General features: G+C 39.1%; 1 protein-coding gene and 1 long non-coding RNA gene across 2 annotated transcripts in view; both read right to left on the minus strand.

Moving 5' to 3' along the window:
- asic1c (acid-sensing (proton-gated) ion channel 1c) overlaps positions 1-21382 on the minus strand; it is a 106782-nt gene that overhangs the window by 63221 nt on the left and 22179 nt on the right. The gene's annotated exons all lie outside the window — the stretch shown is intronic.
- Positions 785-4123, minus strand: LOC146648012 (uncharacterized). The gene is made up of 2 exons (XR_014908563.1): positions 3846-4123; positions 785-2649 (listed from the first exon to the last, which is right to left on the minus strand). It is a non-coding gene; the product is annotated as an uncharacterized LOC146648012 (long non-coding RNA).

Genomic DNA, 21382 nt, shown 5'->3' on the forward strand with positions numbered 1-21382 from the left:
GGCTTCTCATCATGCACTCAGTGTGTCTTCATCCTCAGTCTCTGTCTCTCTTCCACTGTGTGTCTTTGTTCCCCTCCCATCACCCCGGCCTGTTTCTTCCTGCAGTTTCTTCCTGTCAAAAGTGAGTTTCTCCTTCTCACTGTTGCCAAGTGCTTGTTCACAGGGGGTCGTCTAAATGTTTGGGGTTTTCTCTGTATAATTTTAGGGTGAATTTCTGTGAATCTCATGTATTTATATGCTACAATATAAAGCACCTTGAGGGAACTATTGCTATTTGGTGTCATATAAATACACTTGAATTGAAAATTGAATTAAAGAGTATTTTTCTTATTGTACTGTCTTGAACCATAAAATTTAACATGCCAACTGTGGCCTGTAGACTCTGACCTCGGGATGAATTCAGAATTAAGAGTAATTCTTTGAATCTGTGTGCACACATTACCCCACAATCTTTAAGAGAACAATTACAGACATTATAAAACATTTAGCTATTTTTTCTGTTTTATATACATATATATATATATTTATTTAATGTTTAAGGTTGGCTGTCTTTATGTACATCATTTCATTTCATATCACTCTCTCTGATAGGTTTGTAGCTTGAACCCATCCGCTGGAACGTTGAAGACAATATAATTACACTGCAAAGCAAGACACAAGTAGGCAAGCTTCTTCATGTTTCTCGTGCACGGGAGAGAACCGGACAGGCACCGTTCCTTCGCTTGACCCCAGTTGCTCTCGTCCGTTCTCCCGTACCACTGGTCTTTTATTGAGGTTACATGAACATGAATATGCATAAGTTCATTAACATATGACGTCTACATACACACAAAGAGTACCTTGCCTGTGTGTGTGTGTGTGTGTGTGTGTGTGTGTGTGTGTGTGTGTGTGTGTGTGTGTGTGTGTACTGCTGATCAAAGGGTCAAACATCCTTGGTCAGGAAGAGGGTAGCCTCCCCCTCACCCTAGATGGTTCATCCTAGATAACACGGTGAGGAAGTCCTGCAGTTCATCTAAACAAAGAGCACTTAGACTAGAACAGACGCAACTACGTTAATCCTACCATAAAACAATAAGACACGGTATGACCTCTCATGCTCCCAAAGTGCTGTCTAATACACACAAAGTTTGCAGACTATCAAGGATCAAAACCTCTACCAATCTACAACTAATTACAAAACTCAAGCATATATAAGTAAATATTTCTAAGCATAAATGACAATCAACAATACAAATCTAACACTCTCTCATATCCAAACTCCTGAGCTGTTATATAACCTTCCTCACCCTTATAGTAACATTCACTGCTGAATGCCAGAGACCACAGCAAAATGATTTTGCAGTGTCACATCCAGCTCCTCACAGAACAAAGTGGGAAGAAACGGAGAAGCTTGTTTAACTGTACCTGGAATGATTTTCTAGTGTTCTGTTTACGTTTTCTGGTTAGGACTGATAGTCCTGCCATGACATAATGCTCATTTGGATGTAAATTTAAATAAACATTGGCCAAGTCTTCAAATTCAGGATATGTAATGCCAAAGGAGCAGTTCCACACTGCATGAAAGATTAGAGTCTTGTTTTTCCAGGATATTCACAGTTACAATACTGACTGAACTGTGACAGTGAGGTTAAGCTGAAACTTATTATAAGACACTTGAAGTTTTTTCAAGCATTAAATGAACATAGAACAAAATCATTCACTCCAGTAATACCACTCCCCCATGCAAATGTTAAGTTGGATTCCTTAGTTTCCAATATAACTGTTAGAAAAATACATACTATATCCATATACTGTGCATATGTATATAATACATACACAAAAAGCTAGAATAGTACGACTACACTTTGACTTTAAAACCACGAGCCTGTCTGTCTGATTGAATCATTTTTCTTTACCGCACTGTATGCTTTTAAGCTGTATTCCTGTAAGAGATGACCCAGTAACCATGCACTGAAACAGCAGCTAAGGTTATAGTCAGGAAGCAGGTACAGGGTCAGGGTGACTTTCTCTGCTCAAAATGAGCAGATACATTTACCTCACTCAGACATCACTAAAGCATGAAATGAGCCATCCCTACGGAGGCGTCTTTACAGCAGGTAGCTCTATTTCTCACTGCACAATCCTTGCGTAAAGTGACTCCAAAGAGACAGCTGGTCTGCACTACCTACACTTATACAGACAAAGCTGGTCGGATGCTATTATTGTCAAACAACAACCATGTTACTATGGTTACAGGTAACTAATCTAAATCCAGTTGTAAATCCAGTTTTGCCACACCTTCTAAAAGCTAATTTTGCAAATAAAGCAAATAAACTAAAAATCTAAATGTATTTTTAAAAAATTGTTGTCTGTTAGCGTAATTTTAATGGTAGCGCAGATTATTAGTTTCCAAATGTACAAAAACATACCAGCCACTTCACAAGTTAAACATGGCTAGTACTGGGTTGGACCTGCTTCTGCCTTCAGAACTGCCTTAATTCTTTGCGGCATAGATTCAACAAGTTGCTGGAAACATTCCTCAGAGATTTTGGTCCATGACATGACAGCATCACACAGTTGCTGCAGATTTGACGGTGGCACAAGCATGATGCAGGTTGTCCACCTCTCCACCACATCCTAAAGGTGCTCTATTGGATTGAGATCTGCCAACTGTGAAGGGAATTTGAGTGAGTACAGTGAATCAGTTTGAGACGATTTGAGCTTTGTGACCTGCATGCTGAAGCAGTCAAGAAAATATGAGTACACTGTGAGGGAGAGAGGCATAGTCAGCAACAATAGGCTCTGCTATTTAAAACTGCCAAGAAAATATCCCCTACATACAACTCTGACACCTGCACCACCCTGAACTGTTGATACAAGGCAGGATCTATTCTTTGTGTGCTTGTGCACCAAACTGACCTCACCAGTGGAATCTGCAGCAGAAATCGAGACTCATCAGATCAGGCACTTGTTGCCATCCTTGTTGCTCAAAGCAGTCTGACCATTCTCCTCTGACCTCTGTTATCAATAAGGCAGTTTTGCTTTTGCTTTCTTTAAGAGGTTAAAAGGACATGAGATTTCTTAGTGGTGGGTCTAATTGATAACAAAGTTAATATCAGCAGACACAACCCAATCTCTGAGCTCACCGCCTAATCTGCTGATTTAGCTCCTGAGGGCAACCACCATTTCTCTGAGAGATCTAATATGTGCTCATTTAATTTCATTTTGGCAAATGCAACCGCATATTTTTATTACCACACTGACTGTTTACTTGTGGCAACCAAAGCCTGCTCAAAGATGACTGGTCAAAACAACTCAGACAACAAAGGAAAACCAAAAGGCTTCTGGCAGCAAAAATCTTATCCCGTGCTTTCAAAATCTGCATATTCATATGAAGAGTACATGTTACTTATTACATAGACTAGTCCATGTGCAGAACAATTTAGGCAATATAAGATTTATATGTAATAAAGTTAAATGGCGAAAATCTCTTCAGAGTAAATTGAATACCCAGTCCACTTACAGCTATAGAATAGTGATACAGAATGACATTTGTCTTCCCTCTACCTGGCTGTAGAGAAAACTCAATTTTAGTATTTAGAGAATTAATATTCATGAGCTAAATCTGTCATAATATACCATCTGTGATGTGCTGTCATTTAAACCTTCAAAGGAATTAAAACTGAATTAAAAACTCAGCCACATATCTTAACCCATACCGACACAATACATCGCTGCATTCAGTCACCGGCACACCAGTAACAGTGGCTATAAACTACAGTGACATATTCATTCTCAGCACTCAGTCACTTCAAGTTTTTAAACGTGAATCTAAATTCTAGTGAGGTATCATCAAAAAGACTAACCTGAGGTGGAAAGCGGCTCAGTAAATCCTTCCATTTCCCTAAAGAGAAGCCACCAACACAAAAACCCCTCAAGTGATAATGAAGGGGAAAGATGTGATGGAAAAACAACTGCAAAGCCACTGTGCAAGCGAGGAACACAGGCCAGCTGCTCACTAGATCAGCTTCAGCAGGGGTATCTCACTCCATCACCACCGCATCAGTGAGCACATCGTGTAGACGGAGAAGGCCTGCATCAATCAAACACCACGCCACATGGAACCCAAGCTCTCAGCCCCTTGGGGAAAACTTGGGAGACAGAGCCAAAATGCAACAGAATATCAACAAATGAGCCTTTGGATACAGTGCATTTGGAGTGCAGAAATAAAAAAAAAACAAGTCTTCAGACTCCCTGCTGATACCGATGGGCACACTTCCTAGGTAAACTCTGAAGAAGGAAAAAAATACACAGAAAGGGTGTGAATTTTTGCTTTGGTTAGTATCATGATACAAGATGAACCATTAACTCCGGCAACAATTGGCAGATAAGAAAAAGTGATCCAGTGTGTAAATGTGAACCCTGAAGTAGTAAAGAAAAAGCTGAAAGCGCACTCTAAAAAGAACTCCCTGTACCTGTAGCTTCATAAAATTGAGTCACAAAATGTGACGATGTGGCCTTCTTGGATCTGGTAATGAAGGTACTTGATACGACGCACCCTGTGAAAATAAACAGCAAATGTGACTGCTTCTCACCATATTGTGTTAAAACGCAGCTCAATAAGGAAGCAGCTCGACGCCGCAACTGTCTGTGCTCTGATGTGAGAAAAAAGACACAATAAAGAAGAGTAGAGGGCAACGTGCCAAATGTTGAGGCTACAATGGGTAAGGAGACGTGAGCTGCATGGGCTGTTTGTTCTGCAGAGAGGTGGCAAAAATAATGAAGTCCAATCAAACCAGCAGGCTACACCGGCTCTTTCCTGATGTTTATACTAATACAGAGAAAGTTTTCCCTCCCATCTGCTGCCCACTGTTCTCCTTTTTTGTTTTCTCTCAGCAGAGAGTATTATAGCTTTCTGCTAACAAAATTCAAACTAGTTTGGAAATCTCAAACTGTCTGAGGGGCTCAAAAAGTAGTTTTGTACCTCGATCTGCTTTAATCTAAAAAACAGCTCCAAAGTTAAACTGGATTTTCATTTCAAATGCTTTTTTATTTTTATTTTTTAGCATATTTACTTTACTTCCTTAAAAGTTAAACTTACATTTGTGCTAACAAACCAGACACTTATGCCATCCTAGCTGCTCAAAGCAGTCTGCCCATTCAAAACTGTCTCATTGGATATTTTGTCTTTTTCAGATCGTTCTTTTTAAACCCCAGAGTTAGTTCTGGGAGAAAATCCCAGCAGATTAGCAGTTTGTGAAATACTCAAACCAGTCCATCTGGCACCAACAAACATGGTCAAAGTCACTTAAATCCTCTTTTTTCCCAATTCTGATGCTCAGTTTGAACCTCGGCTTCTAAAATGCATGGATATTTGCACTAACTAGCAGTTCAATAGGTATTCCTAATCAAGTGGCTGGTGAGCGTATGTCAGGGTCTTTGTGTCCCCTCCCAATTTTCTAAGCACTAAATAGTGAATCTTCCTTTAAAAGCCATGCTTTATTTAAGAGGTTAAAATGAAGAACATGAGAGTTTTTAGTGGTAGGTCTATGCTAAAACCAGCAGACACAAACCAATCTGCTGATTTAGCCCCTGGGGGCAACAACCCAAGCACAAAAATATCTGAGGGGCTCAAAAAGCAGTTTTGTGTGCTCCAATCTAAAGACCAGCTGCAAAGTCATATTGGATTTTAATTTCATTTTTTTATATATATTTTTTTCAGCATATTTACTTTACTTTAAAACTTAAAACTTTAATCTTGAGTGGTTGTGGCTTTTATCATGGCTGCAAATGACTGACAACTGGAGCAGCTAGAAGATGGTACGTTACTATTTGCAGCATTGTTTGCTAGCCTGGATTTGTTTTTTAACAGCAAGGCTGACACAGCTACAGGAATTACATGGCCAGAGAAACCCATGAAGCCATGCCACAAAGCTCTCAGTACAGTTTTTGTGCTGATGTTAATGCCAGAGGAGGTGTGGAGCTATGCAGTTACTGAGCCAGCAGAGCATTGGTGACTTTTGCGCTCCATCTGCCACAGCACTCGGCAACCCCGCTCTGTAAACACTTGTACGATCGACTGTAAGTTGAATTCAGTGAGTGCTTTAGAATGATCCATTCTTTCACAAATGTTTATGTCTATGTGCTTGATTTTATAAACATGTGGTAATGGGACACCCTTTTTTAAAAAACCTGATGTGATGAGCAACAAGTGCACATGACTGAGATATCAAAGGATGCTGCAGCCTCATATGGGTATAGCAGGTAAATGACATTAAATAACACACAGCTTTTTCATCAACTTAGTTCTAATTGGAAGCATAATTTACAAAGTTAACAATATGCTTTATTCAAAATAAAGAGTAATTTAAAACCCCGAAGAAGAAGCAAAGCATCTCTGGAAGGATCCCCACACATCATCAACACCTACCTCCAGTGCACTGAAGAAGTAAAATGATAAATGAGGCCCATTCAACATAAGACACCAGTTGTTTCACACTCAGTAAAAAGATATTCAGCTGAGACCTATTACTGTTCGTACCAAATCAAGACATATTGTGTTGTTTGTCAGCTATGTAGCCTAATAAGCTACATAAAGGCATTTAATATAGCACAATACCACTAAAGCACACTGTGAAAAGAGTTCGGGGTATAATGCACCTGAGCATAAAGACTTTGTCAGAGCCAGTAGAATAATATTTGACATTCACAAAATGTACTAAAATCCCCTTTCCACTCAGTGGGGACATAAAACAAATGCTCCCTGAAATGGTCCGAGTTCAAACTACTGAACTGAGCTCATATTTAACCAACTTTAAACATAAGGATTTATGGCATACATCACTATCCCACCATTATCAGGCATGTGCACACGTACTAAAATTGTCTCATAAAATAATTAAAGGAGATAATGAAAGTACAGGCCCGCCCACTAAATTTACTTCCCTCGTTTATTTTGTAATGACTGGCCAATCTTTCTTTTAACTTGCAAGGAGAAAAAAGTGAAGGATCAAAATGCTCTCTAATGCAGACTTAAAAGACAGGTTGGATTTTCATGTAAACACTTGGAACATGACGTGTATATGTGTGTGTGTGTGTGTGTGTGTGTGTGTGTGTGTGTAACAATCCCTATGCCGTGTGCATATATATGTGTGGGAGGCTGCATTGTGTATTTGTGTGTTTCTGCGTGTACAAACCAGTGGGTGGATACGTGCATGCATGGGAATGTGCCTCTCTGTGTCAGTGTGAGTGAGTATACACAAACATTTATTTGCTCTCCCAGGTCTTGTCTTGAATGTACACCAGCTGAATTTGACCTTTTGCTATCAACTAAAGCACCAACAAGGCTAAAGATCATAAAAACTGTGACAGAGATCAATTCTCTCATTTCCCCTCTTATGCATCCCTGGGGGTTCTTCAGTCTAAAACAGAATAAGTTGACCTCCTGCATGGAGAAACTTCTATGAAAACTTTACAGTGTCGTCAAAGGTATAATTAAGAGAGTAATAATTAATTAATTCAGCCCTTCCTGTGCTAGTGCTACAGGCCTCTGCCAAGTAGATAATGCTCATCTGTATCTGAATGACGAGGTCATGCTTCACTGCTTGTGGCTGTGCTCAGAGAAAATACTTTGTGACACAGCACAGCTGAGGTAAATAAGCAAACCTGTCTGTATCTTCGAATATACAGAAACTGTATCCTTAATGACTTCTTGAGGGAGATTTAAAAAAGAAAAAGATAAGGGGGTAGGTGGAGTATTGGATGTCTAAAACCTTGATTATCCTTTAAAGGTCCATAAGTCCACCAGGGTCCACTTGGGCCTGACTGGCACAAATTTCATCATCAGAAGGTGAGCACGAGGGTAGGACCTCCGAGTGCCTGTCTGTTTTTCGTGACTACAAGGGTCTTGTCTTTGGAGAATTTACATAACAATGCACCAAATGCACATACGCTGCACTTGAAGTCAGGACTTCAAAGAGGTCTAACAGGATCACTCAACTGTCCGTGTCCACGACGAGGTATAATCAAGACATAAGACTTTCATCCAAAAGTCCAAACCTTGTGCTAGTTCAACTATTTTTTTCCGCACCATTTAATTCCATCCATCCGTCATTATCTGCCACTTATCTGAGTTTGGGTCACAGGGGCAGCAGACTAAGCAGCGACACCCTGACCTCCCCGGCCATCTCCTCCAGCTTATCTGAGAGGACACGTTGGGAATTTGATCTTCCCAAGCCAGCCGAAATGCATAGTATCTCAAGCGTGCCCTGGGTTTGCCCTGTGGCCCCTTCGTGCTAGGACATGCCTGAAACACCTCACCTAGATAGTGTCTAGGATGCATCCTAGTCAGATGTCTGAACCACCTCAACAGGAGGAGAAGGGATTCTACTCTGAGCTCTTCCTGAATGAGCCCTTCTCCTCACTCTGTCTCTAAGGGAAAGCTCAGCCACCCTTTGAAGGAGATTTATTTCTACCATTTGTAGCTACAATCTCATTTTTTCTGTATCTAACCAGAGCTCATGTCCAAAGGTGAGGGTAGGATAAGATCAACCAGTAAAAACAGAGCTTTGCTTTCACGCTCAGCTCTCTCTTTACCAAAAGAAACCAGCATAGTCTGCATCACTGCAGACACCGTCAATCCGTTACTCTCCCACTCCACTCTAACTTCACTCTAAACAAGACCCTGAGATATTTGAATTCTTCCACCTGGGGCAGCAACTCATTCCTGACCCGGAGTTGGCAATCACCCTTTTCCAGCTGAGAAACATGATCTCAGATTTGAAGGTGCTGATTCTGATTCGCACTTCACATAAACCACCCTAGTGCATACTGGAGGTTATTTGATTTTTGTGTTGCTTTGCTTGCTGTTTTCTTTGATTTAGGCATTTGGGAAGTCTAAATTGGAAGGGACACTCATGCAATCTTAGTGTAAATATCTATCTAACTGGAATGTTGCTTCACCATTGCAAAACTCAAATAAAGTGGCCTGTGGTGGAGTGTGCTTTATGGCTCTGCTGCAGGGAAGGAGTAGAGTAGTGGGTTCAGGGTGTGGTGCCAAGCGAGGCTGACCAACACAGCTGACCTCCATCATCTAATCATGCCTCCCTTATTTGAGTAGGATACCGGGACCTGAGCTGTGTGTGGTGTGGAGCTGAAGAAGGCAGCTGGAAAGCTACGCAAGCAAAGAGCGAACAACCGCTGTAAATAAACATCCACTTATCTTGCAACGCTGTGTGAATCGGGTCCTTTGTCACAGTCCTACTGTAACAGTGAGTAGCCAGTAGCCATGTTCAGTTCAATTATATTCCTGAAATGTCACAAGTAAATATAATGAAGAAAGTTTGTTTTCCTTGAAAGGTAAATGATAATTAGCTGTGTGGGAACAGTTCTTTAGGTACAATACAAGTATTTCTTCAACCCTCCTTTTTGTACGACCCTGAATTTACATCAGAATGCCCTCTCTCTCTCTCTCTCTCATACATACACACACACACACACACACACACACATATATACATACATATATATATATATATATATATATATATATATATATATATATATATATATATATATATATATATATAGCCCCATTTTTTTTATTTTTTTTATTTATTTTTTTTATTTCAAAAACAATTGATTGTTAACAAATGCAGATTCTGAGTGGGTATGTTTGTCACTTTTTTTCTTTTACGAATGCAAAAATGTTAATAAGCAACTGCTCTCTGATTTAGTGAAAAAAAAAAATCACAAACATCCCAGAGCCAAGCATGTTTGTGATGTTTGGCTGCAGTTTGTTTTCAGGCCTCTGAATCTCTGCCCATATCCAAGATGTGTTTCAGTGATTCGGGTACATCTGGTGCTGCGGCACTTGGATAAACAACTGAGCCAATCAGAATTTTGAAGGCGTGATTAAAAAGGGGAAAGTCTTGTTTTTGTGCCTCAGCATAAAAAAATACCAAATGGGGAAAAAAAAATGGGAATGAGTTTGTATGAGACTGAATAAACAATCAAAGTTATTTAGAGTACAAAAATAACTTTAAAGTCGTATGAGAAAAGTTGAATGCTGGATGTTCACAGCCAACATTACTGTGGCTTTGTTCTGACTGACACAAACAAGACCAAAATATCACCGATGACTGATGAGAGGGCGAAAAAACAAATGAGTAAAACTCAATAATGTGGTGAAAACTAATTCAATTAAGAACTGAAACAAACAGTTGATTGACAGAAATTTAATTAGCTGCCATTTTTATAATTAATCCTAATGTAATTGCACTTTCCTGAATGTGAATATTTTCTGCTTGTTGTCTTCTATTAAAACACCCCAAATTTATTTTGGTTTGGTGTCTGAATAAAAAACAAAATCTGAACTAGAGAATTATGACTTTATTACAGAGAAAAAACAGATAAATAGTAGAAACAATCCTGCTTGTCTCAGTCAGCTTTAACTGTTCATCACTTTTTACACTCTGTCTTTTATTATATTGTCAGTTCACCAATTATTTAAAGGTAATCACAGCAGTAAGTCTGATAGAGCAACAGACATAAAAGACATTATTGTATAACACTTGGACAACAGCATCCAGAAACAACAAATTAACTGTTATGAGTACTCATAAAGTATGATCACAAGCTCACCGCTTGTTAGTACTTTGAATTTGGCTGCAAACCGACATAGCAATAAATATTACTTAGCAAAATGTGCTGATGCAAATATGAAACAAAAAATACTATTCCCTCCTTCCTTGGCACATCACAGCAGCACTACTGTGTGTGAGGTTGGCTACGACTGTGACAGTTAACGCCGCCTCGGTGAAACATGTATGCATCAATAATAAACTCACTGCACCTTTACCCTTCCCCATCAGGTGTTCATTGAGTTACAGAGGACGAACAAACCTCAGTCAGTCTACACACATGACCTTTTCAACTTCAACTATGTATCAGCAAAGAAGCTGCACCTCTGGCTCATTGAACAGGGTGATATTTTTAAGCACCAGAAAACCTTTGGCCAAGGACACATTAAATGATTCAGTCTAAGTCTTTTAATACCTAAGCCGTTTGCAAAGGCATCCATCAATATTCTGGCTGGCTTTATCAAAACCCCCGAACGTCACAAAATCTGGACACGGGAATCATCAGGTCACAAGCCCTTGCAACAAAACAGATTTCCTCAGTTACCTCTCTATATTCCAAGGTAAGAGCTGGAAAAAGGAGACGTAATCCCTCACACAGTTATTAAAACTAGCCAAATGGATCTCTGAGCACATGCAGACAAATCTTTTCTCAGCTGTCAATCAGGTGCCGTGAGGGAAACGGTAATAACAAATGCATTTCTTATCAAACCTTTTCTGAATTTCCTTGCAGCAGTGCCACAAAATAACAACCAAATTTTGTGTTTTTCCATGGTCTGCTGGGCTGAAGCTGCCCCGTCAGCAGTTTTGTCTGCAAGAGCACGAGACAGCCGTGTCCCAAAAACAGAGGAACCAAGAAGATACAATTGGCAATGACATTGGCTGCCACAGAAGTAATTGATTTCCTGATATGTTTCAAAACAATAGCAAAGAATAAATACAGTAACATCACAAAGCTATCTGAGCAAATGATCTAAAGAAAGGGTTCTTCTTAAGACTGGCTGGCATGTCTGTGAATGGATTGTAGTTCTTTTATCTTTAGCAAATGTTCTTTTTTGTTTTGTTTTGTTTATGAGACACAGTATGTATGCCACTTCTCTCCAGCTTAAAAGTAAAATCTATTTTAGTTATCCTTAAATATGTCACTAAATAAAAAGCACATGAAGCTTTTAAGTTACAGACATTTGCAGTGGCAAGAAAAGATCCTCTTAATTCACAAAGTTTAATAGATGGAAATGGGACGGAAACCACTCCTCTGACATTGCATGGCCTTGTAACAGTAAAACTACTTAATATCATATAAATAAACTTCGTCTATAATTTGGTCATTTTCAGTCTAGTTCCTCACCAAATCAAATTAAGAATGGTAATGTAATCTTTGTGATACACAGCAAAACTACCCACACTGTGACTTCAGTAGAAACAAGATGCTCCGATAACAGTTGTAAATACAAATAAGAGCCTTTCACATTGTTTTATTGTTGCAGAATTTACCTTCAGTATCATCAATTCAACAAGTAAATATCACCTTACACTGAAGAGTCCTTCACCCCACGTCCCATGTTTCCTCCACCCATAGAGCATCGTAAAAATATCTCTAATATAAAATAAAGTCCTCTTCCACAAGAACTACTGCATCTTTTTCTCAACAAACTGCCTTAATGCCATAAACTATTGCCGGTTAAATCTGAGAAAAGGCCTTTGCCAATAGGGCTTATACATGTGTGTCTATACAGTTTTTGAGCTTTAACTGTATATCTTTGTTATTAGAGTTTCCATTTCAAAGCAGTGAATCGTCTTTTAGAGGACAGGCCGTACATGTTCATTTGTCTGTTTCTGCCTCTTTAAGTTTACCTCTCTTCCTGTGTCTGCATCAAAGCTTTGATGTGTAAACTGTATATTCATTATGTTAACAACCCATATTTTAAACAGTGGCTGTAACTTTAACTATAGTGAGAAAAATATAAATAAATATTTAAAAATGGGCAGCTAACAGGGTAATGCTCATTCTTTCTCTTCACACAGAGTCTTCACACAAGCAAGTCAAGGAGGTAATAGGAAACAGACTTGACTCTTTAACTCAGTGTAATCTGTGACTGACACTGGAAATTATGGTCATACAGATACAAGGTATGTTGATAAGGGCTTACCATAACAGCTAAAGGCCTTTTTTAGATGCACTGCAGCTACACTGCCTATTTCACCTTGGGGTATACAATGCTTGAACAGGACATATTTGTATGTTTACTGTATGTTGCAGATGTACAGTTTATTATTATTAAACTCTTAAGACGAGTGTTTATGTGTACAAACACTGCCATATTCTCATATTAATCACACCATCTGTCCACAGTAATCAAAAGGTTTGTCTAGCCCGCAACCACCCATGAAATACTCATGAAATACTACCACTTGACCCTAAATGCTCCTCACTCACAGGACTGGAGGAACATCCCTGAAATCAAAACAAAAACCCTCCTGACAAACTCGAGTCACTGACTCAAATCGTGTCACTGTGTTCAGTGAACAGAGGAAACCCTCAGGTCAGGCTCAAAGAACAGTCTGGGTGTGTCACAACCTCACATAAATATTTCCACTGCACCACAGTCTGATGGGAGTGTGTATAGAAAGCATAAACTGCAGTAAAATAAGACTTGGCTTTATTTGGCTTCCTCACAATACAAGTAACCGCTCGTCCACAACGCAGATACACACAGAGATGCACAGAATAACCACAAATACTGGGTTTCACCTCACCTATTGTATTCACTTTTGCAGTCTATGCTATTTTAATTCAGTTTGTAAACCCACCTATTGAGGTTAAGGTAATTACATCCTGTGTTCAACACCATTTCACAATGCAATGATGCAAGAGACTGAAAAAAAAAAATCTAATCTCCTGCAGCTTTGTGCACTTTGTCTGTTTGTGCTTCAGAAAAGAATGAAGGGGCAATGCAGTTGCCTCGTCATTTGTTCGCTCATGATGCCTTCTTTCCAGCAATGTTTGGGGACAAAGGCAGCAAGCAGATCCACGTGTGGTGTTAGGTTGGCTTTGAGCTTTGGGCACAGTGGATTTAGCTGCATATTGATTTCTACAATAATGCAGTTGTGCTTTGTTAATCAAGCACTCTGGCAGTAAAACTTATTTTAAGCTTGTTTTTAGGCTTGTTAACGGTGTAACAAGATCACTTGGCTGGGTTAAAAATTTTGATTATTCTACAGAACAGAGTCAGGAAAAAACACACAAAACACACACAAAAAAGGAGTTTTACCCCTACAAAATGTGATTCGGTACAATTTGTTTGAAATGTAAGGTACATAAAGACTTTCATTTGACACTCAACTACTCTATTAATCAAGGTAGATGGCTTTCCTTGTACCTATTTAGCTGAGGCTGGCCAGAGCTCATCATGGTGACTCTGTGATGGATTGTGTGTATGCTTGAGTAAGAAACAGTGCTCTCTGGGTCAGGCTAGCCCCAGTGGCACACAGCCATGAGGAATTAGCTGAGTTTGCCCCACATTTCTTTGCACTGACATGAGTCTGTAGATTCACTCTGGTCAATAAAACACAGTCTGGGGTGGGAGGAAGAGGGTGACTCATCATTCCACTTTGTATGTATATTTGGCAGAGTAAAACTGTGGAGTAACATGTTTGTTATCATGCAGAAATCATAACCTATAACTAATTTTGCTTTCAGAAAAGAAAAAAAGGAATGTCCCTATGAAGTCAAGGTGACGGAGGGAACGCAAATGTGATTTTTATCTACCACATTTCTGAATCAATCCAGAGAGTCCAAAAACTGATTTTGTTAGTTGCTGATAAAATCGCAGGCGGCGTGTGGGTGTAGTCGTAAGCACTGTCTCTTCATAGCAAGAATTCTCTTTCTGAGTTTGCATGTTCCCATTGTGTCTGCAAGAATTTTCTCTTGGTGCTTCAGCTTCCTCCCACAGTCCAAAGAGATGCATGTTAGGTTAATTGATGATGTACGGTTGGCTGTCTCTTTATGTTAGTTCTGCAAAGAACTGGCAGGAGTATGCCCCGCCTCTTCCCAAATGGCAGTTAGAATCGGCTCCCCCAGCAACCCTTTACAGGATAAAGTGGGTGTAACTCATGAGTGAACAATATTAATATGGTTTTTTAACGTTAAGAATTAAAAATGTAGAACAATAATTTGGAAATTGTCCCTCCACACACAGACTTAAACTTTTGTCAGCTTCTTCCTGTAACGCACCAAATATCAGTGTGATTCCTCCTACATAAACAGGAGTTGTGCAACCAAAACTGGCACACAGGTATATATTAGGTTCTTATCTATATCCAGTATTATGATGTCGTTACATTACCTAGCAACAACCTACCAACAGGCTAAAATTATCCATTTTATAAATTTATGCCCATATAGCACCATATAAAATTATCATATCATTTGAACTTAATGTGAACAACATATAATTTATATCCAAGAACTTGAATATTATGATATAAATGATATATTATAGCAGCATCACATTGCCTGGCAACCACCTATTTTTTTAATAATTTAATTCAATGTGCTTGAATTACAGAGTTTCAACACAATGGCCCCAAAAAGGAAAGGTTCTTCATTATTCCACAGCACTGAAGGTGCTTCACGGAAGAAGAAGAAGAAAAATAGGTACACTGAATTTCAATATGAAAGAGAATATTTTCTAATATTTATTCATATAAAGAAGATCTACCACCCATTTTTTTTTTTTTAACTTTTCTCAGCGTGATTAAATAAATGAATATCCCAATGGCGCAACAACACCAAATAAAGTGTAACTTACTGACAAAACAGAGGTTGGCATTATATTTTATCTCATAAAATTAGCAAAGCAGAACCCTCATCTACTCCAAGTAGTGTTGGTGGTTGAGGTGGGGGAGATTAAACTAATATCAAAACAAAGAGGGTGCTGGCTAAATGTTTGTAAAACTCAGAGGAAAAAATACACACATCTTTAACTGAAACGAAACTAATGTATGACTTGGGCAGTGAAAATAATTTTCATGTAAGGGAAACATTCAGAATGTAACTAAAGTCTACTAATATTATCATCAAATTATACCTGAAGGACTAAAAACAAAAGCAGTCATTGTGCAAAATGATACGTCTAGTTTTTTGTTGTTTTTTTTACCTGAAGCACCATTAATGAACTAATGGGATAGCTTCACTTTAATTGTCTAACTTTAATTGAAATTAACAAATAGCATAAGCTGTCAAATGAACATAGTAAAGTAAATGAAGTTTTCCCTCGAAAATATACTAGCATGTTAAGAAAAATACAATAGAAATGCTCATGCAAGTTTCAAGACTGCTGGTAAAACACCACACACCAGCGTCTTTGTCTGCATGACACAGCTAACAGCATCGGTGGGGAATATTGTTCATTAAAGAACACTGTAATATATTACTGTAATATATTTTCAGTAAATTGCATTTAGCCTTTTTTAAACAAACAAGCTGCTTTCATTCAGGGACCTTTATCACCACCAATTAGCTTAACTGCCAGCTAAAAACACGAGTGCACAGTGTGTAAAGTGTTTACTGGAACTATGCTGTGTACAGTCAACTGGAGATCAAATTTCTGAAACAAATCTAATTGTGGCATTACAAAAGGCTCTGTCCTCCATTTTATTAATTCAATTCAGTTCAATCAACTCCAAATCACAACAACAGTCACCTCAAGCCACTTTATATTGTAAGGTAAAGATCCTGCTGTAACATAGAGAAAACCCCAACAATCAAACAACCTTCTTTGAGTTAGCTCTTGGCTACAGTGTGAAGGAAAAACTCCCTTTTAACAGGAAGAAACCTCAAATAGAGCCAGGCTCGCCGGGGGGGAGACGACGACACCACTTCTACATTATTGCTTGACTTAATAAGTGTAGATCAGCTATTTCAATTAAATAATTAAATCAAGGAACATGTCAACATGCTGGTAGTACTTGTTAAAACATTAAAACTGTACAACAGTAAGTACTCATGGATCAAACCACATCCACCTTTACACTATGTCTTTTTTTTTTTTTCATCTCAACAAGAAGGAGTTAGAGAGTGCAATCCTCCACCAACAGATCTCACTTTAGGCAGTATTAACTTTTAAGGGATTAGTGTATATATTAATATACATATTTCTGTATATTAATTTGGGGGGGGGGGGGGGGGGGGGTTGCTCTTTTTAAACCCATTTTAAGATCTGTGTAGTGCAGTAAAAATAAAAGTAGCATGACAGGCATTTTTTTTTCATACAATTATTATGGAGGAGTACACAAAGGGTAATATGTATTGATCTGTAAGTAAGAAAGACATAAATAACAGGAGCTTATTATATAATATTATACTAGAGTATATTTCAGTATAACTCTAACTAAATACCTGACTCCTGGCACCTTGAGGTGACTGTTGTTATGATTTGGTGCTATATAAATTAAATTAAATTAAATTAAATTAAATTAAATTAAATTAAATTAAATTAAATTAAATTGAACTGAATTGAATTAACTAACTACTGACAATACTTTTTTTAATAATAATAATGGATTGCATTTATATAGCGCTTTTCGGGGCCCTCAAAGCGCTTTACAATTCCACTATTCTTTCACTCTCACATTCACACACTGGTGGAGGCAAGCTACAGTTGTAGCCACAGCTGCCCTGGGGCAGACTGCCATATCGCGCCATCGGCCCCTCTGGCCATCACCAGTAGGCGGTAGGTGAAGTGTCTTGCCCAAGGACATAACAACCGAGACTGTCCGAGAGACGGGGCTCGAACCGGCAACCTTCCGGTTACAAGACGAACTGCCAACTCTTTGAGCCACGATCGCCCTTTAACCTCCTAGGAGCTGGCGTCCACATATGTGGACATCACATTTTGGGTTGTTTAGATCACAATACTAAATTTTGCTCTACAAGGGCCTGATATCCACTGATGAGGACATTATACTGCCACTGTTCTATCAAAATTTAAAACGAATGACCTCATATGTGAATATTAGGCCCTTGTAGAGCAAAATCAGGTAAAAAGATAATCATTAGTTTTTACATTCATCAGGTCCCAATCAGCCCAAATAGCAAAGATAAATTAAAAGTGCATGCCCTGAAAGACTTTGATTCTCAGGAGGTTAAGTATATGATGGGTGTTGGAGTGAAACTGAAAGATATGGAAATTAAAAGCAAGTTCAGAGGTCAAATTTAAAATGATATTTGGATACAAACTATAATGTGATATTTAACATCCCCTACACCAGCAACATTTCCTAAATGTTGCCAATACAAACAAAAGGCAGAATGACTTTAAGCATAGCTTTAAAAATAAAAGACATTTTATGAAACTATGAAACCTTTTTTGATATTTCGATATTAATCCCCATATATAATTCCCTATATGCCTATATGTTGTCAATACTAACAATAGCAATATGAAACATAGCTTTAAATAGCTTAGGCTTTTTGTCAATTTTTTACCAATAAATATTTGGTAAATGGCCTGTATTTGTATAGCGCTTTTCTAGTCCCTAAGGACCCCAAAGCGCTTTTCACAACCAGTCATCCACCCATTCACACACTGGTGATGGCAAGCTACATAGTAGCCACAGCCATCCTGGGGCGCACTGACAGAGGCGAGGCTGCCGAACACTGGCGCCACCGGGGCCTCTGACCACCACCAGTAGGCAACAGGTGAAGTGTCTTGCCCAAGGACACAACGACCGAGAGTGTTGGAGCCAGGGCTCGAACCGGCAACCTTCCGATTACAATGCGAACGCCCAACTCTTGAGCCACAATCGCCCTGTTAGCCACGATCGCCCTGTTATTTAAGAAGACCTGAGTGGATTTAAGCCGAATTTTAAAGGATTGTTAACAGGACTCAACACCCAGAATTCATTCAAAACTTTCAAGCTATCATGTTTGCAGACAGAGAGAATGACAAGCATGCACACAGCGGAGAATTAATAAAACACCTGTAAACTTTTGCAGCTGTACCTTGCACAGCTGTAGTCTATACTCAGAAAGACAGACTGGCACATAAATGAGTGCCACACTGGTATTAGCTAACAGCTCATATTGGCCTATTAAAGCAAGATCAGCACTGGTTGTCTGATGTGCACGGATGTGAAAACTTTTTTTCTTTACAGAAAGTAAAGCAGATAATGATGCTTCAGATAATTTGGAAATGGTGACATTATGAGCAGAGCAGACGGTGGTGGGAAGTCAAGCAGTGTCTTCACAGTAGGTTGCTAACTAGTTTGTGAAATACATTGCTGGAAATTTAATAAAGAACGATCCCACCATTATCTCTTTTTAATTTAACTGTACAATAATATGATATTGGGCTATATACTGATATATATGTATATTAATATCAGAATGCTTTTATTTGGCCCCCAAAAATCATTTTCCATGATGCCCCTCCTACACACACACACAGCCTCACACAATGAAAACAATGCCTGCCAGTGTACCGTGGCTGGTAATTAGATTTTCTGTGAATAAATTGATTGAAACCTTTGACAGCAGCCTTGTCACCTCTAAGCGTACGGCAAACGTGCTGTATTCTCACTAAAGATAGCAGGGCAAATTACAAACACTAATCAACAGCATGCGTTTAACATGCTGCTGATGAAGGAAACCTGCTTCGGGCAATGACTGTTTGATTCAGGCAAATGTTATGGCTGTTTAAATATCAAGTACAATTTGTATTCACTATTCACAAACCCCTCAAAAAGAGGGGGAAAATGCTGGGCAGAGGGGAGGCGAGCGGGGAGGCGAGCGGGGAGCCTCCGTGAAACCCCCTGGTGCTTGACGTTTGCTGAATCAATGAGATAAACATAAGGGCTCTGAATGTCAGAGTTTACATCTACAAGATTGAAGACTTAAATTTGGTCACTGGCGACTGCTCGTAGGGAAAATTCCATTTAAAAAGGTCAGCCTCAGCTCTCCTCATACTAAATAACTAAATGTCTGGGGTCTGGGTTCCTGTACGGCTCTGGCCTCCTGTATCAAAAGCATGCAAACGAATTAAATACATTTGCCTTTGTTTCTTCTTCTTTTTCCTTTTTTTTTTTAAACACCCATTCTTGAAAACAGACATTTGTTATACCAACATAAATGTCACTTCTTATAGTGTAATTCCTCCATCTGAACTACTAAATCTACAATGACACGGACCTTTGAATTTAATATGTTGTCCTACCATATGTGCAGTACTCTCCATCAGTGACTACCTTAATTGGCCGACACATTTGAGAGGACAACAATTAATTTTCTGCTTATTCAATCCTCTAATTCAATCACACCTAAACAAAGATTAGCTAAACACTTGGCACTGATGCTCGCTTATTCATACAAGTCGCTGCCAGGGTCCTTGCTGAGGTCTGATGGTGGGACTACAGCTTCATAAGAAAAACCTGGCGGCCTTATGGATGGGTCTCTGGCTGGGATTAGACTTACAACAGAAGACCAGGTGGCTGTGCAGTAGGAGGCTCTTGGCAGGAGGCACTTTTGTGAGACTGGAGGGGAGGAGAATGTTATCCTGCTGGCTGAGGGAGCTGTTTCTCACCCCCCTGGTACAAGCCGAGCACCATTCTGCCAGAACACGCCTGTGGCGTGTGGGACTTTCACCAAGTCTTGAAGGGAGAAGCTGAACGTCAGTTCACTACTAAGATTTTACAACTTCATTTTCTCTTTTATTTGGAGCTTAATTTTGTTGTCACTCCTAAAAAAGGTTATTGCTATTGTACAGATTAAACTTAACACACAAAGCTTGGAGTGGCAAAGGTTAAAAATCTCAACATGTTATAGATGCTACATTACTAGCGCCAACTGCTTGAAGTGCATCACAGCATAGCCCTCTGTATACATAACCAACATGTGTAAATAGAGAAAAATTAAGAACAATACATTTTTGGTCATTTTAAATTATAAAACTGGAATACCAAAACACCACAGCAGAAATAGCATAACATCAAAGATGCAAACACATCAAAGCATCCCTCTGCCAACCACTTTTAATGTGGAGCCAGAGTCAGTATTGTTATACTGTTATCACAATTATATGCAGTGTTCACCTCACCAAACATGTCAGCAACCTAACATGAATAAAAGACAAGAGCATGGCATTTTTTACATTGGCTCTGGTTTGCAGGCAAGAGAGGAAATTGGTCTGGTAAATGAGATTGGGGTGGGTGCTGAAGGCGAAGGAGGCAGGAGGCACAAGTTTCAATGAAATCCTCTTTACAAGGATAGCCTGTGAAAGCCTGAATGAGTACAAACCTAAACCTGGAAAATGAGGAGTAACAGCAGCCTAAGTGAGTTTTCCCCCGGCTCTCTCATCCCTCTGATGATAGGTTAAAAAAAAAAAAAGCAACAAATCACTTCTTAAATATAAAATGCATAGCAACTGAGTGGTGCTGTGGGAAAATCTGCAGCAAGCTTTATTTATAAAACTGTTTTTTCTTTCTTTTTGTTTCGTTTTCCTCGTTGAAACAACCACAGAAAGTCATTTGTCTTTGAGAATTTATTCAGCAGTGAGAATCTGTCTAAACCAGTGTGAAGCACTCTTAACCCTTCCATGTGTGATTTCTCCTAAAAATCCCCCTTTTGAATCACTATCACAACTGTTGTTCCCAAACTCGATGTGGGCACAATTCACATGGATCTAGCTAATCTTGTCACATGTTCTGTTCTTCTGGTTCTGCTAATTCCATCGCTTTTTACATTTTTTTTTTTTGTAAATGGATATGTA

This window comes from Rhamphochromis longiceps, linkage group LG18, assembly GCF_057381845.1.
Source record: "Rhamphochromis longiceps isolate RC_006_pf linkage group LG18, R_longiceps_female_GT1.1, whole genome shotgun sequence".
Lineage (NCBI taxonomy): Eukaryota > Metazoa > Chordata > Actinopteri > Cichliformes > Cichlidae > Rhamphochromis > Rhamphochromis longiceps.